The sequence below is a fragment of the Lepidochelys kempii genome, chromosome 3, assembly GCF_965140265.1.
Source record: "Lepidochelys kempii isolate rLepKem1 chromosome 3, rLepKem1.hap2, whole genome shotgun sequence".
Classification (NCBI taxonomy): domain Eukaryota; kingdom Metazoa; phylum Chordata; order Testudines; family Cheloniidae; genus Lepidochelys; species Lepidochelys kempii.
Window position 1 is genome coordinate 106,913,924 of NC_133258.1, and position 17,405 is coordinate 106,931,328.

Here is a 17,405-nt window from a genome sequence, read left to right on the forward strand (position 1 = left end):
GATTCAGCAAAACATGTAGGGGCGTGTAATATGCTCCTGTGACCCTGGACTCTATCTTGACCCGATAACATTCCATACACAGCGGTCGTTGGCTTTGTTTGGGACAGTAAATCTCCATCCATGTGGCAAAGGATATAAAAGACATCTCGTGTTGCCTCCTTCCTGATCTAATTCTCTGGATTGTGGATTTACAGCTAAAAGGAGTATTTTGAACTATGGATTGAGGACACTTCAATCTTTTGGAAATTACTAGACAGACTTTTGGAAGCCAGCAGTCTATTCCATCACTGCTACAAACCTGATCTAAAGACTTTTCAATCATTTGTATGTGTATGATCTATTAACCATTTATAACTCTTCTTTTATTAATCTTTACTTGGCTTACTAAGGATTGGCTGACAGTGAAGTTTGGGTAAGATCTGAGATTTATGTTGACATGAGGATAAGTGTCTGTCTGATCCTTTGGGATTAGTAAGAACCTCAGATACTATGAATTAGGTTTTCAATACCCCTTCACTATATTATACCTGTTTGCCTGGATGGGAGTCAAGGCCTGGAATTCCTAAAGAGGACAGTGTTTGGCTTCTGGTTAACCAGTGTGGTGCTGCAGAAGGTCTCTTGTTACTGTCTTGGTGAATCTAATTTATAGAATAAATCACCAATTTTGGGGATTGCCTGCCCCATTTCTTGTAGTCTGCCCTAGGCGTGGCATTCTTAGGAGGGTCCATCTCAGGCACTTGGTCACAAAGGTTTATTCATTATTTTCAAGGACCACTGGCTTGTTGTCCCTTTTCATGTTCTTGCTGCTGCACTATTGCTGGAAAGCAAAATTTGATTCTAATGTATTTAACATAATTAACCAGGTGCATTCATTAATGCTGACAGAAACATCCTTATAGTTGTATAGCCATTCTGGCCTGACAGATACACAGGTGTTGCTAAGAATGACTGAAACAGTCTAGTGATATTCTGCCACTATAAAAAGACCCCCTCGCCTCCACATCTTCCTTACTCTGTGATAAACCCCATGTCACAGGTGCATGTATAGGATGAAATTAATCTCTGTGCAGAGGACTAGCACAAAGGCTGATGCACCACAAGTCTCATTTAAAATCTCAAAACCAGGCGTAAGTGGAGTTTAAGGGGTGAACAGGCCCTTCTGCTGTCCCTCTGTACAGGGGCAAACTTTGTCAATAGAAAATAGACGTGAGGGTGCGTAAAATCCATTTATTTTCCTCAAACAAGTGGTGCAACATCACTTGACCAGCAAACATTTTTTGGAGGAAAATGTGTATATAGCATAAGCATACATTATTCAATTATTATTCAACATGCTCCTCCAAGAAATTTTTGGAAAATGCATGAACTTGGTGCAAACTGATTCATCCCAAATGACAAAAAATTGCTCTTTAAAAATAGCTTTACAAAACCCAGGGATAATTTATCTCTAAGGGGGATAGTTAAGCTGATCAGAGTCAACAATAGTATCTTAACCAGCTCTTTAACTTGGTGGCATAATTTTTAACTTGGGGGATCCTGAATGCATCCCTCTAACAACCAATAGGGTGATGACCTGGCAATGATAAATCAGATTTACTACATCTGTGAAAACTGAACAAAAGCAATGCCTAAGGTAGTAGTTAAAAAAAAAAGACAGTGCCTAAACCCAAGTTCTTCTTCCAACCCACCCCAGCTTATCTTTTCCCCATAATATGTAACAGTTTTTCCTTTTATTTTCTTCATCTGCTTCATTCTTTTCCATTTAGGTTTTATGCAACTGCTATCACTGTTTGAGAGCCTGATTATTCTACCACTTATTCCTGTGTGAACCAGGAGTAATTCCACTGAAGTCAGTGGAGTTACTGTTGTAAATCTGAATCATAGAATCATAGAATCATAGAATATCAGGGTTGGAAGGGACCCCAGAAGGTCATCTAGTCCAACCCCCTGCTCAAAGCAGGACCAATTCCCAGTTAAATCATCCCAGCCAGGGCTTTGTCAAGCCTGACCTTAAAAACCTCTAAGGAAGGAGATTCTACCACCTCCCTAGGTAACGCATTCCAGTGTTTCACCACCCTCTTAGTGAAAAAGTTTTTCCTAATATCCAATCTAAACCTCCCCCACTGCAACTTGAGGCCATTACGCCTCGTTCTGTCATCTGCTACCATTGAGAACAGTCTAGAGCCATCCTCTTTGGAACCCCCTTTCAGGTAGTTGAAAGCAGCTATCAAATCCCCCCTCATTCTTCTCTTTTGCAGGCTAAACAATCCCAGCTCCCTCAGCCTCTCCTCATAACTCATGTGTTCCAGTCCCCTAATCATTTTTGTTGCCCTTCGCTGGACTCTCTCCAATTTATCCACATCCTTCTTGAAGTGTGGGGCCCAAAACTGGACACAGTACTCCAGATGAGGCCTCACCAATGTCAAATAGAGGGGAACGATCACGTCCCTTGATCTGCTCGCTATGCCCCTACTTATACATCCCAAAATGCCATTGGCCTTCTTGGCAACAAGGGCACACTGCTGACTCATATCCAGCTTCTCGTCCACTGTCACCCCTAGGTCCTTTTCCGCAGAACTGCTGCCTAGCCATTCGATCCCTAGTCTGTAGCTGTGCATTGGGTTCTTCCGTCCTAAGTGCAGGACCCTGCACTTATCCTTATTGAACCTCATCAGATTTCTTTTGGCCCAATCCTCCAATTTGTCTAGGTCCTTCTGTATCCTATCCCTCCCCTCCAGTGTATCTACCACTCCTCCCAGTTTAGTATCATCCGCAAATTTGCTGAGAGTGCAATCCACACCATCCTCCAGATCATTTATGAAGATATTGAACAAAACTGGCCCCAGGACCGACCCTTGGTGTACTCCACTTGATACCGGCTGCCAACTAGATATGGAGCCATTGATCACTACCCGTTGAGTAGTTGAGTAGTCCTCATCTGGAGGACCTCTGATGAAAAAATATCTTTAGAATAATTAATTCAGAGAGGCTCGTTCAGCAATTGAGTACGGGTGGTCTAGCCTTATAGTTGGAACAGTCCAGCTTGCCAGTTAGAGCTGAATCCAGTGAGGGTGGGGTCCTGGAGTAAAATCAGGGGCAGGAGTCAGAAGCCTAAACCAAAGAGGGTTAGCAGAAATTAGCCAGTCAAGACATAGCCAGGAGTCTGAAGCCCAAGCTAAAGGGTTAACTGGAATCACAGCCAGGAGGCATAGGCAAGGGTTAGAATCAAGAGTCAGAAACCAGGACAGGGACAGAGCACATTGAATAGCCACTGGGCTGCTGCTGCTACTGAGCTCATGTATCCTACGTTTCATCTGTGTCTATAAGAGCCAACAGTTTCGGGGCTAGCAGTTAACAACCACCTAGGGGGTGAATAGACTAGTCTCCATGCCCTCTCATTTCTTCATCTCCCAACTGCAATGGTGCTATATTGTGCACTGTGTGCATTTGTGATATAGACACTTTTCCTCTTGGAACTTGACATCACCGTGTGACATTCCTGGGAACAATGTAGGCTAATGAGCAGCTTTGCCACCCTTGCCCTGGAACCTTGAGTGCCTTATGAAGCATTGTGAGCAGTCCACGTGAGAACTCCTTAAGCAAACAGCCTTCCAGCATGCAAGCCACACCCTGAGTGTTTGTTTGAAACTGCAGTCTGCCAGAAATGCTTGGGTTACACTTTGGCTCTCACCAGCCTGGGTTATAATGCACGGTGACCCCAACACATTCCCAGTCTTAAATTTTTCACCCCAGAGATGTAACTCCTGTACTGCCCAGCCTTCTCCGGGACAATACAAGTGTATATAAAGTCCATTATTTGTTTAATAAATAAGGCTTTGCCACCCTAAATGGAGTTTCCCAAACACTTCAGTTTAAACACACGAGATTAGATAAAGCAATAAAAAGTTAATCACAGAGAGAGATTTTAAGTGAATATACGTAATGAGGCATGAAAGTCATAGATGGTTACCAAAAAAAAACCCACCCCCAAAACCCACAAGTTAACACACTACTATTGTCTAACTTAATAAACTATCAGATTCAAGCAATGTTTTTCAGCATATGCTTTCAGCACTCTTACTGACCAAACCCTCTAGGTCAGCACTCCTTCTCCCAGAATGCAATGAATGCTTCCTTAATTGCTTCAGGTGCCATGAATGCAATGGGCAGGAGGAGCAAGGGTGTGCCTTGGAGTGTTTATCCATCCTTTTCTCTAGTTTCAGTCCCACTCTTGTAAAACATTTCGATGTGGATACCAGGAGACAAAGTCTATGGGAAGGATGTTCCCTACTGCTTTTTTCCTCATCTGTTTGAGCTACTTTGTTTTCCTTTGCACTTGATGACTGTTTTACTGTTTAAATGCAAATTAAGCAGAGCAGACATTCCCTTGTTTAAGACAGACCTGTTTGCCAACTTCAGTTTGGAACATGTGTTAACACCACTTCACATACAATGATGCCACACATTTTACTAGGACAATAATGACCAGAAATTGAGTCTTCAAATATCAAAGAAACCCACCACAGTAGCATTTAACATCAAAAAGGGGAATGACACAAAAATGAGAAATCTAGTTAAACAAAAATAAAAAGGAACAGTCACAAGCACAAAATGCATGCAAGCTGCATGGAAACTATTTTAAAATTACATGTACACCCCAAATAATAAAGTAAAAGGACCAAAAAAAAATTGTCCAAACAGCAGAGTAAAAGAAGTCGTGGAAGGCAAAAAGGCATCCCTTTAAAAAGTGGAAGTCAAATCCTACTAAGGAAAATAGAAAGGAGCATAAACGCTGACAGGTCAGGTATAAAAATATAACTAGGCAGCCCAAAAAGAACTTCAAAAGCAACAAGCAAGACAGAAAAAACTAACAGCATTTGTTTAAAGTACATCACAAGCAGGAAGTCTGCCAAACAGTCAGATGGGCCCCTGGATTATTAGGTTGTTAAAGGAGCTTTCAAGGAAGACAAAGCTGTTGTGGAGAAGCTAAATGAATTCTTTGCATTGGTCTTCACTGCAGAGGATGTGAAGAGGATTCCCAGATTTGAGTCATTCTTTTTAGGTGACAAATCTGAGAAAGTGTCCCAGATTGAGGTGTCAGTAGAGGAGGTTTTCAAATAGATTGATAAATTTAACACTAAGTCACCAGGACCAGATGGTATTCATTCAAGAGTTCTGAAGGAACTCAGATATGAAATTGCAGAATTGCTAATTGTTGTATAAACAATGAGAAGTCCTTGTGGCACCTAAGAGACTAACGCATTTAACTGGGCATAAGCTTTCATGGGCTATAACCCACTTCATCAGATGCATGAAGTGGAAAATACAGTAAGCAGGTATAAGTATACAGAATACAAAAAGATGGGAGTTGCCTTACCAAGTGGGGGGTCAGTGCTAATGAGGCCAATTCAATTAGGGACCATTCCCAACAGTTGACAAGAAGGGGTGAATATCAACAGAGGGAAAATTGTTGTATGTAGCCTATTGCTTAAATCAGCCACTGTATCAGATGACTAGAGAATAGCCAACGTAACACCAATTTTCAAAAAGGCTCCAAAGGCAATCCTGGCCATTACAGACCAGTAAGCCTAATTTTAGTACCAGGCAAATTAGGTTGAAACTAGGGCTGTTGATTAATCACAGTTAACTCATGACCTAAAGATTCATATGCCTCTTCATGCTTCAGTCATCGTTCCAGAGGACATGCTTCCATGCTGATGACGCTCATTAAAATAATGTATTAATTAAATTTGTGACTGAACACTTTGGGGGAGAAATGTATGTCTCCTGCTCTGTTTTACCCACATTCTGCCATATATTTCATTTTATAGCAGTCTCGGATGATGACCCAGCACATGTTTGTTTTAAGAACACTTTCACTGCAAATTTGACAAAATGCGAAGAGAATACCAATGTGAAATTTCTAAAGATAACTACAGCACTCGACCCAAGATTTAAGAATCTGAAGTGCCTTCCAAAATCTGAGAGGGATGAGGTGTGGAGCATGCTTTCAGAAGTCTTAAAAGAGCAACATTCCAGTGCAGAAACTACAGAACCTGAACCACCAAAAAAGAAAATCAACCTTCTGCTCATGGCATCTGACTCAGATGATGAAAATGAACATGCATCGTGTTAGGGGGCTTATTCCTTCACCTGCTTACTTCCCTGGTCCTTATCGCATGAACAGAGAGCAACAATGCCCAAAGGTGCAAACAATTCGATGTTTATTGGGGTGAACTTCCAGCAAGCATGATGCCAGTTTCCTTCCTTAGTGTCCCCCTTCCCAGCTCTGACATCACAGAGCCTTACCTGTGTCCCTGTTCCCATTCCCCCCTTAGCAAAACATGATTCCAATTTCCCCACCCCCATTCCCTGTTCCCATTTCCCCCGCAGCAAAACATGATTCCAATTTCCCCAACCCCATTCCCTGTTCCCATTACTCCCCCCCCACCCACACACTTCCTGATTGACGGCAGACTATATAGTAAAACTTGAGTTCTGCTTAGCTATACCTTAACCAATCATTTTACTGAAATGTAACTAACCAATCCTAACATATTGTAACATGATTATTTAACCAATTATATCCCACCATCTTAATTAGTTTACACCCAGAAAAATTAATTATACAGCAGACAGAAACAATCACAGAACCAGACAGAGATTATACAGACAAACAATAGCAAACTGGGAACTATAATGACAAAACAATACAGAAGTGAGGATTTCACCTTCCAGCTATTGATAAAGTGAGTTCTTGCCAGACAGGATGTTAGCAAACTAAGTTTCCTTTTACATTTTCTAGGCACTTCCCTTTCTCTGGAGGTGATAAGCATTACCAGGACAGGATTGTATTCCTAACAGCCCAATAGCACCTTATTTCAATGTGAGTAGTTTGGAATGTGAGGATGTGACCGTTCGCTTCCCAGCTTATGGCTGCCTCTGCTGCTTAGCCAAAGGCCTTAGCCTAAGAACAGGGCCTCAGACTGTCACAGTAAGAGAAGGCCCTTATACCGGCAGACAGTGATTTTGATTCTTTCTTTAATACCTCTATAACTAGCTAAGTGATAAGAATACACCTAAATTTTTAGAGTATTGGCCTTTACAGACAGGCCTGAATATCTATATCCTAACACTCCACCCCTTACATTGGTCCGCACTGCTTTGGATAGTTATCGAGCAGAACCCATCATCAGCATGGACACGTGTCCCCTGGAATGGTGGTTGAAGTATGAAGGGACATATGAATCTTTAGCATATCTGGCATGTAAATATCTTGCAACACTGGCTACAACAGTGTCATTGAAATGCCTGTTTTCACTTTCAGATGACATTGTAAACTGGCAGCATTATCTCCTGAAAATGTAAACAAATGTGTTTGTCTGAGCAATTGGCTGAACAAGAAGTAGGACTGATAGGACTTGTGGGCTCTAAAGTTTTACATGGTTTTATTTTTGAATGCAGGATTTTTTGGTACATAATTCTACATTTTTAAGTTCAACTTTCATGATAAAGAGATTGCACTACAGTACTTGTGTTAGGTGAATTGAAAAATACTATTTCTTTTGTTTTTTTACAGTGCAAATATTTGTAATAAAATAAATATAAAGTGAGCAGTGTACTTTGTATTCTGTGTTGTAACTGAAATCAATATATTTGAAAACGTAGAGAACAAATCCAAAAATATTTAAATAAATGGTATTCTATTATTTTTAACAGCGTTATTAATCGTAATTATTTTTTTAATTGCTTGATAGCCCTAGTTGAAACTATAGTAAAGAACAGAATTATCTATTATAGTAAAGAACAGAATGACCATGATGTGTTTGGGACAAGTCAACATGACTTTTATAAAAGGAAATACACTTCACCAATATATTGGAATTCTTTGAGGGGGTCAACAAGCATGTGGACAAAGGTAATATAATTTTCTCTGACTTTCAGAAAGCCTTTGACAAGGTCCCATACCAAAGGCTCTTAAGCAAACAAAGTAGTCATGGGATAAGAAGGAAGGTCTTCTCATAGATCAGTAACTGCTTAAAAGAGGAAACAAAGGGGTAGGAATCAATGAGCAGTTTTCACAATGGAAAGTGATAAATAGTAGCGATCCCTAAGGACCCATGCTGTTCAAAATATTCAAATGATTTGGAAAAGGTGGTAAACAGTGACGTGGCAACATTTTCAGATAATACTAAATTACTGAAGATAGTTAAATCCAAAGCTGACTGTGAAGAATTAAAAAGGGATTTCACAAAACCGGGTGACTGGACAACAAAATGGCAGATGAAATTCAATATTAAGTGCAAAGTACAATAATGCATATTGGAAAACGATAATCCAACTCCAATCCATACTCAGTGATGGGGTCTAAATTAGCTGTAACCACTCTATAAAGAGATCTTGGAGTCATCATGGATAGTTCTATAAAAACATCTGCTCAATGTACAATGGCAGTCAAAAAAAGCTAATGATCCTAGCAACCATTAGGAAAGGTATAGATAAGAAGACATAAAAGATCAGTGTCACTATATAAATCCATGGTACACCCACACCTTGAATACTGCATGTAGTTCTGGTCACCCCATCTCAAAAAGAATACATTGGAATTGAAAAAGGCATAGGGAAGGGTAACAAAAAAGATTGAGGTCTGGAAGAGCTTCCCTATGAGTAGAGATTAAAAAGACTGGGACTGTTAAGCTTAGAAAAAGAGACAACTAAGGGGTGATATGATAGAGATCTATAAAATTATGAATGGTGTGGAGAAAGTGATTAGGGAACTGTTATTTGGCCCTTCACATAACACACAAACTAGTGGTCACCCAATGAAATGAATAGGCAGCAAGTTTAAAACAGACATAAGGAAGTACTTCTTCACACAGTCAGCCTATGGAACTCATTGCCAGGAGATGTGAAGGGCAAAAATATAAGTGGGTTCAAAAAAGAATTAGGTAAGTTCATGTAGAATAGGTCCATCAGTGACTATTAGCCAAGATTGTCAGGGACAACCCCATGCTCTGGGTGTCCCTAAGCCTCCAACTGCCAGAAGACACAACTGGACAACAGGGGTTGGATCATTTGATAATTGTCCTATTCAGTTCATTCCTTCTGAAGCATCTGGCATTGGCCACTGTCGGAAGACAGGATACTGGGCTAGATGGACCATTGGTCTGACCCATGGTCATTCTTATGCTTTCAAGAACTAAATCAATTTAATCAGAAGTGGTATTTTCATTTAAAAAATGGTAAATAAGTCAAAACATCTCCTGTGTCTCACTTCCACCCCCACGTGGACAAATCTCTTCTTGTCCCATATATATATTGTATCTGAGGCTTTTGTCAGGATCACTGATCATCATATGAAATTGGCTCAAGTGTGTTGCCTGTGCTGATTTTTCTGCTGACATACATTGCAAAGCTTACTATAAAGCTATACTTTGTTAAAATATTTTTTCCTCTCATTTTATTTTAACTACGTCAACACTTTCTGTTGGTCGCTAGTTATTTTCCTTCTCTCTGAAAGAAGAGATGGAAATCCAGACACTGAACCAAACAAATACATCTAGATATTAGACACATTTAGAGAGGCTAAATAGTATTTCTTTGCATTACTTTGTGCCAGCTGACTTTCCTACATATTTTGTTTTAGGCTAAATTGCTCAAACTAGACAACAACTACACAAGTGTAAACGTGGATTTGTGGGACTCTGAAATTTCCCCAAGTCATCATAATTAAAAAGTCATCCGAGTGAAACAGCTTCGAGTGGATCCACTGTGGAAAATACACATAATTCAACTATAGTGGCAGCATACTGGCTTGTTCTAAAATGCAGAAACAATAGAAAAATAGTTCAAGACATATGAATGTAGGATTTTCCTTCTGCCACATGTAAGTACAGCTGTTCTTTACTTGCGCTATAAGTGTATAATTATAGTTAACATTAAAAGGAGAAAAATAGGTTTTACTCATTAATGTAATCACTTTGGATAAAAGAAGAACCACTTTATACCTTTCCCCAAATCTTGAACCAAACCTCAGCTTCACCTTGCTTTAAGTTTGATTTAAGTTTCTGATAACTCCCCCTTGTTGGTTTTTTCCTGTGTATCTTGGTTCTGGCTGGGTCTGGAAGCAGAAGTGCCAAAATAACCAGGCTTTTCTGGATATATCAGAAGTCTCCTAAAAGAGCCTATTTTTATGAAATGTCAAGACAGTTTTGCAGACTCAGAAGTTTCAAATAGTTTGGTTAAATTTCAGATAACCTTTGCTTTAGGTGAACCTCTCATTTTTAGGTTTGCCATCATTAATGAAGATAGAACACTAGCTTTGAACCTTGAGCTCTCCATTGCTTCAAGCGCTGTCTACAAGCGGCAGGTAAATTGTGTAATCATAGAACCAGGTAAAACAAAATTGTATCCCTGAGGAGTACTTTAAATGAATTGCTCCAAGATTTACCATAGTTACTAATAACATTAATCTGAGATATATTTATAAACTGATGGTAATGCTTATTAAAAGTTATGAAATTGCTCTCTCATCCACTCCTCAGTCCATGAAAATTAATAGAAACTAGCTTTGCCCTCAAGTTATGGGGAGTTTTGCAGGTTTTAGATTCCTTTATTAGATGCTCAGGTCTCTCCTACTGATAGGACAGGATTGTTCCCTAAATTACAAAAATGCCTATCTGTTGAATAGAAGTTGAATAGAAGTAGTAGAGCCTGGTGACACATTAAAGTGGGTAGGCAAAATTGACACCTGAAGCTGTCATTAGAGTCTACTTACAGGAGTGGGCAAAGATCAGCCCACGTGTCTCAACACAAACTAGATCAAATGACCTTAAGAAATTTCCACTGGCTAGAAGTTAGCCGCAAGTATATAGATCGTACTGCCTGTCTGCCTTTCTGTTACAATCTTTCCATGAACAAGTAGACTCATTTTAAATTTTGTTGTTTTTTTCATTTTTCCTAATATAATTTTTAGAAAACTGCAGCACCAGCTAGTTGGATGATTTTATTCCTAATTAAAACACAAATATAGTAATTAGTTTATTTGCTGTTATCCTGAATCTATACAGGATGACTTTAAACAGCAAATCAGCCATTAATTTTACTGTTCAAAGAAATGCTCATAATCTTTTAAAATGACATTTCAAATATTCATTTCTAAATGCCCTGAAGTGAATTTCTGAAGTGGCCTGTGGGTAGGGCTTTTTTTTTTTTTTTTTTTTTATAATAAATAAGCAATTTCAGTACACTAAATATATCATGGGCCATCACTTTATACATTCTGTAATTTCATGGATGAAAGGCCTACAGCTGATCTGCATAAATATGGTGCATCTCACAGCAGGCGAACGGTTTGATTACACAGTATAATCAGTGTTATTATTTATAGTAACCATTTATACCTCTTATTTATTAAAACTCAGTAAATCAGATATTGGTTTATTTAAGGAAGTTGCTTAGATTAAACTAGATGTCTGACTGTTAAATGGATTTTTAAAATTCACTATTAGGTTGTTAGTTTGAATCTAATCCCGGTCTGAAGTGCATGAAAGTTATTACTATCAGATGGCTTCACAGAGGCCATTATGAGTAGTTTCTGGTTTCATCCAGTTACCACAGGACAGATGTCCTCATCACAAATATGACCACCAAAATTGCAGTATTTAGTATCCTTGTTGGCCATCTAAACAGAGAAGCCAAGGACTGGATAGCCACGGAGACTGACCTATCGTTGGACTCATAGAGGTGACCCCTCCAGTTAAGGACTGAGGCACATTCATGGCAGGGGGAAGGGGGAGAGGGGCTGCAGCTGCTCATGCTTTACCTGCTTTGTTCTCCAATTACTCATGAGAACCAGAACACTTCTTATAAAATTTTAAGTATAAAAACCGATAATGGGACAGAGATATTGATTACTTCAATGGAATTATAAGTCCTGGAAAAATACCCATTTATTTACAGCCTTTCTGCTTTCATAATACCTGTGTATCTCACATTATGTAAACATTCCTCACTCTTTAGCTCAACACCCAGTGTGAATGCCTGGACTGAGCAATGGGATGGGGGGGTCTGTGTATGGGGGATAAGGGAGGGAGATACATTAGCAACTGTGGATGACAGGATCCACCTAGCAGCTGATCCACCAGTCCCGCCCCCACTTGCCCTTTCTGGGGCATCTCTTCAGATGTACCCAGCTTCCATTAGCAGCAGCTGAACTAAGGCATAGGATAGAAAAAGGGAGCCAATGATATCTCCCCAATCCTAGAGCCAGTTTTAAAACTGTTTCTCAAGGGAAACAGCATTAATAATCTTAAACAAGCTATCTGATCCCTAAACCTGTGTTATCAATTAATATAACTTCATCATTTGGTCCCTAAGGAAGGTAAAACATGACACTTTTTTGAGACTATGTCAGTGGAGCAGCTGAGATCTGGGAATTGCCTGGTTCTTCAAAGGAAAGAAGAAAAGTCTCTTGAGAGAATTCAGAACTGCTGAGATCCGACGGAATGACAGCAAAACAGTAGATTAGAACAGGCCTAAAACTAATTTTTTTGAGAGGAGGGCCCATTTGAGAAAGGGAATCGTTGGTGCTATGGGTAAGGTGACTGGAGCACTCCAGTTACAATAAAAGAGCATCCAAAGTGTTTGTAACTGAGCAACTGAATGTGAAACACTGAAAACTAACTCAGTATATAAAGTAGGAATATTTAGTTTGAATAAGCACCCCAAAATCCTGATGCATATCTGAACTACCCAAGCCACTCAAGTCTGTAAAACTAGTCTGAAAATTTCATCAGAACTGGCATTTTCACAAGGTTTCCGATGCTACTTGCTCCTGGTAGAAAAAGATACACAGCAAAAATAGCCTTTCTGAGGCATTTTGGAATGACTTGAGGAGAGTTGGGGGAGTGGATGCACTGTGCATTGTTCCTCTTGCAGTTTCAAGACTAGTCTCCTATGACTATATTAAATAAATGTGTCTAGAATTCATAGGAAGACAAAAGTGTATCTGTATTAAATTACGCAAAAGTTGCACATTCAAACACAAAACAAAATAGAAAGGATGACACAGTATTATGGGAGTTGAAAAGTAGCTGATAGTTGCTTTTCATGTCTCTCTCGTCTCTCTCAACAAAGCTCTTTATGTTCTTTTCTTGGACAGAAGAACGTAGTCATAATTACAGAAAAGGAATATTGTCAATAATTAAAACACTATGAACATCTATCTAGCTATCTACATTTCATTTTAAAAGTGTAAGAATATTAGAGGAACAAATTTAAACTCATACTTCAGATACGTGAAGTTCCCTAAAATATGGAGGTAATTGTGGTATTATTAATTCTGATGAATAAAGACTGACATTTTGGCCCCACTTTATCATTGGCTTAGTGGAGCCAGAGTTTCACTGTTTCTAAATAATGAAATACAGTACATAATTTATGGGAATTATTAAAATAATATATTAGGATCACTTTTTCAAAGAGGCTTTACCTTGCCTCTAACCTTGTGCCTAAAACTTGCACACCTGAATCTTTGCACACCCAAGTCAGTGTTTGCATGTGAAAATTGAATAAACATTTCCTAATCAGTTTGCATATGCAAATACCATTTGACTTCAATATTCAATATGCAGATCAGTTGACAGAATTTTGGGGGGAAATTTGGCCGACAATAGCTGTACTTTTTTTTGTCATGTGATCTAATAATCTGAAATGATTTGTAAAACAAATATTGCTGGGTCAGTTTGATACCGGCTACATGATCTAGGCTACTGGTTTAGTGGTTGCTAAAATACCTTGTATTATAAAAGTGTTAGACGATAGTTCTTTCATTTTATTTTGAAAGATTTTCTCCTAAGTTTTAAATATTTAAAATGCTTTGATATTTTCCAGCTGTTCAAGAAATGCTAAACATATCAATGTATTTTTTTTGGCAGGGGATGGCGGGGGGATTGTGCAAGATTTCTTAATGCTGTAAAATGTCTTTCTTGCAAAATAGAATAACTATTTTAATGTAAAAGTATGGCATTCAAAGACTCCTTCTTGTTAGTTCCCTTTTGATCACCTCTCTGGTGATCCTGTCCTTTGTTTTTATTTCCCTTTTTTTATATGTTAGTAAGTGTTCATGCTGTTCTGTTTTGTGTTAAATATTTCTATTATTTTAAGAAACAACAAAATGGAGATGAGACCGATAATAATTTGAAACTGGGGAATGACAAGAAGATGTGGGTATTCAGGGGACAGGCATATTGAATAGATGGCCTATTAACTGTGTCTTTCCTTCCTTATACACTGGAATATGATTCAGTTAGAGATTGGAGCCCATGTGTAAAAAAAAAAAACGACCAACCAAAAAGCTTTATGGTTACAGCTGGTCATCTCAGAATGCCAAAAGAAAAAAATAGTTTCAGTAAAGGATATTTTCAAACCAACAGCAATGATAGCAGGGCCAAGGACACCTGCAATGGCATCTTGTCTGCTAACACCAAATTCAGATACTCCCTCTACAGTTTTCTTTGAGAATATTTTGAGTATTCTTATGAAAAGTACTGCTGCTTTGTATAAGTATCTAAGAGCCCTTTGTTTAATAGATCTTTCATATTAATAGATTTTAAGACCAGAAGGGACCATTATCTCATCTAGACTGACCATCTGTACAACAGAGGCCATAGAATTCACCTTGTTATTCCTGTGTTGAGTCCAATAACTTGTGTTAGACTAAAACATATTTTCCAGAGAGGCACCCAGTCTTGATTGAAGATAGCAAGAGATGGAGAATCCATCACATTTCAATGGTTAATCATCAGTGATTTTTTTAATGTGCCTTATTTCTTACTTAAACTTGTCTGATTTTTACTTCCAGCCAATGGTCGTTGTTATGCCTTTCTTCGCTAAATTCAGTACCCGGCATTTTGTCCTCCTGAAAGTACTTCTGCACTGTAATCTAGTCACCTCTTGTTCTTTTGGTTAGCTAAATAGATTTTGTTTAGCTCTCTGACTGTAAGGCATTGTTGGTTTTCAGACTTTTCAAAACTCTTTACCATTCTCATAACATCTGAAGTGGCCTTGTCATTTCCATTAAATCATAACAAATGTTATTTATATATGTATCTTCAACTCAGGTGTTCTTTCCACCTTAACATATAGATATGAAAGCTGGAGATCCACCAATGGTTTAGATAGGTTTCTAAATGCCTTCAAAAGAAAATCCCTCAGGAAAACAGGTATTAAATGGAATGTATTTATATCATGTAACTCCCTCCCACCCACCATTTGGAATTTGCAAGCTCCTGGGACACTGAACTGAGTGTCTAGTGGTACTATTCTCTGGACTACAGCAACACCGGCTCCAGAGCTTTTGGCACCATTTCCCAGAATGCTTGGGGTCTGGGGAAGGGACAGAATAGACTGGGAAATACCCACAAAAGACAATGGGGAGCTTCAAATGGAGTAACTTAAATGGACAGATTGCTAGGCCAATGAGTAACCATGACTGCTCAGTTCCTCAGAGAGAGCAGGACTTAGAGACAAAGGGGCTAGTCATGTTACTGGGATGTGGTCAGAGCAGGAGCCAAGTCTAGTGATTAGAACAGGAGTCAGGAGCCAGAGTCTATGATAAGAACAAGAGACAGAGGCCAGATGCCAAAGGTCAAGAAACAGAGCCATGGGTCAGAACCAGGTTACCTGGTCTGAGGTAAGGCAGGAGTAGGGCTGGGACCAAGGCTAAAACCAAGCATGCACAGGAGGCATATCAGCTATGGGCAAAACTTTTAAGTTGTCACTGAATTGCCACTGCTGGGTTTAAAAGAGGCAGTCTGCTACGGTGACCAGATAGCAAGTGTGAAAAATCGAGACAGGATGTGCGGGTAATAGGCACTTGTATAAGAAAAAGTCCTGAATATTGGCACTGTCCCTATCAAATTGGTACATCTGGTCACCCTACAGTCAGCTGACTCTTCTGACCAATCAGGTGGTGTAGCCAATCAGGCAGCCTACTTCAGGCCAGCTGCCTATTTGGTTGCCTGGAGACTGGCTCCACTGCAGGCCATACTTCCAGAGTGCCTCTGCTGAAGGCCCTGATTCCTGGCATTAGTTTTGGTTTCATTTTTGGGATGTTTGAGAATGGGGCTGAAAGAGAAGCAGCAAAGCCTGCAGAGTCTCTAATCAAATCACACAAAAGGAGACGTTGAACTATTGTGGGATATAATATTTCGTATTCCTACTAACAGGGAGAAATTGGTAGTGAATCTGAGGGAAGGCAATTTGGATGAAAGTGATCATGAAGTGATAGATTTAATGATTCTAAGAAAAGGGACACGTGAGAACAGAGGAATAAGAACAATGGACTCTGAAAAGGCAGACTTCAACAGACTTGGAGAACAGGTAGGTAAGGTCCAATGAAAATAAAATCTAAGGAAAAAGGAGTCCAGGAAAGCAGTTTCTTAAGGAGACAATATTAAAGGCACAACTGCAAGCTATCCCAATGTGAATGAAAGATAGGAAGAATGACAAGAGGTCAATATTGCTGCATCAGGAGCTTTTTAATGACCTGAGAGATCAGCAGGAAAAGTGGAAACATGGATGAATTGCTAAGGAGGAGTACAAGAGAATAGCACAAGCATTTAGGGACAAAAATCAGAAAGGCTAAGGCATAAAATGAGTTACATCTAGCAAGGGACATAAAAGGCAATAAGAAGGGGTTCTATGAACACATTAGGAGCAAAAGAAAGATGAAGAAAAGTGTAGGCCCTCTGTTTAGTGGGGGAAGGAGAGCTAATCATTGATGACATCAAGATCACTGAGGTATATAACGCCTATTTTGATTCAGTCTTCACTAAATTCAATACCTGGAAAGATAAAGGAAAAAATTATTTAAAAAATCAATTAGTAAGCATCTAGGGGATAATAGGGCATAAGACATAGCTTGCATGGACTTGTCAAAAACAAAGAATGCCAAACCAACCTAATTTCCTTCTTTGTCAAAGTTACTAGCCTTGAGGATCGGGGGAAATGGTAGAATCATAGAATCATAGAATCATAGAATATCAGGGTTGGAAGGGACCCCAGAAGGTCATCTAGTCCAACCCCCTGCTCAAAGCAGGACCAATTCCCAGTTAAATCATCCCAGCCAGGGCTTTGTCAAGCCTGACCTTAAAAACCTCTAAGGAAGGAGATTCTACCACCTCCCTAGGTAATGCATTCCAGTGTTTCACCACCCTCTTAGTGAAAAAGTTTTTCCTAATATCCAATCTAAACCTTCCCCACTGCAACTTGAGGCCATTACTCCTCGTTCTGTCATCTGCTACCATTGAGAACAGTCTAGAGCCATCCTCTTTGGAACCCCCTTTCAGGTAGTTGAAAGCAGCTATCAAATCCCCCCTCATTCTTCTCTTTTGCAGGCTAAA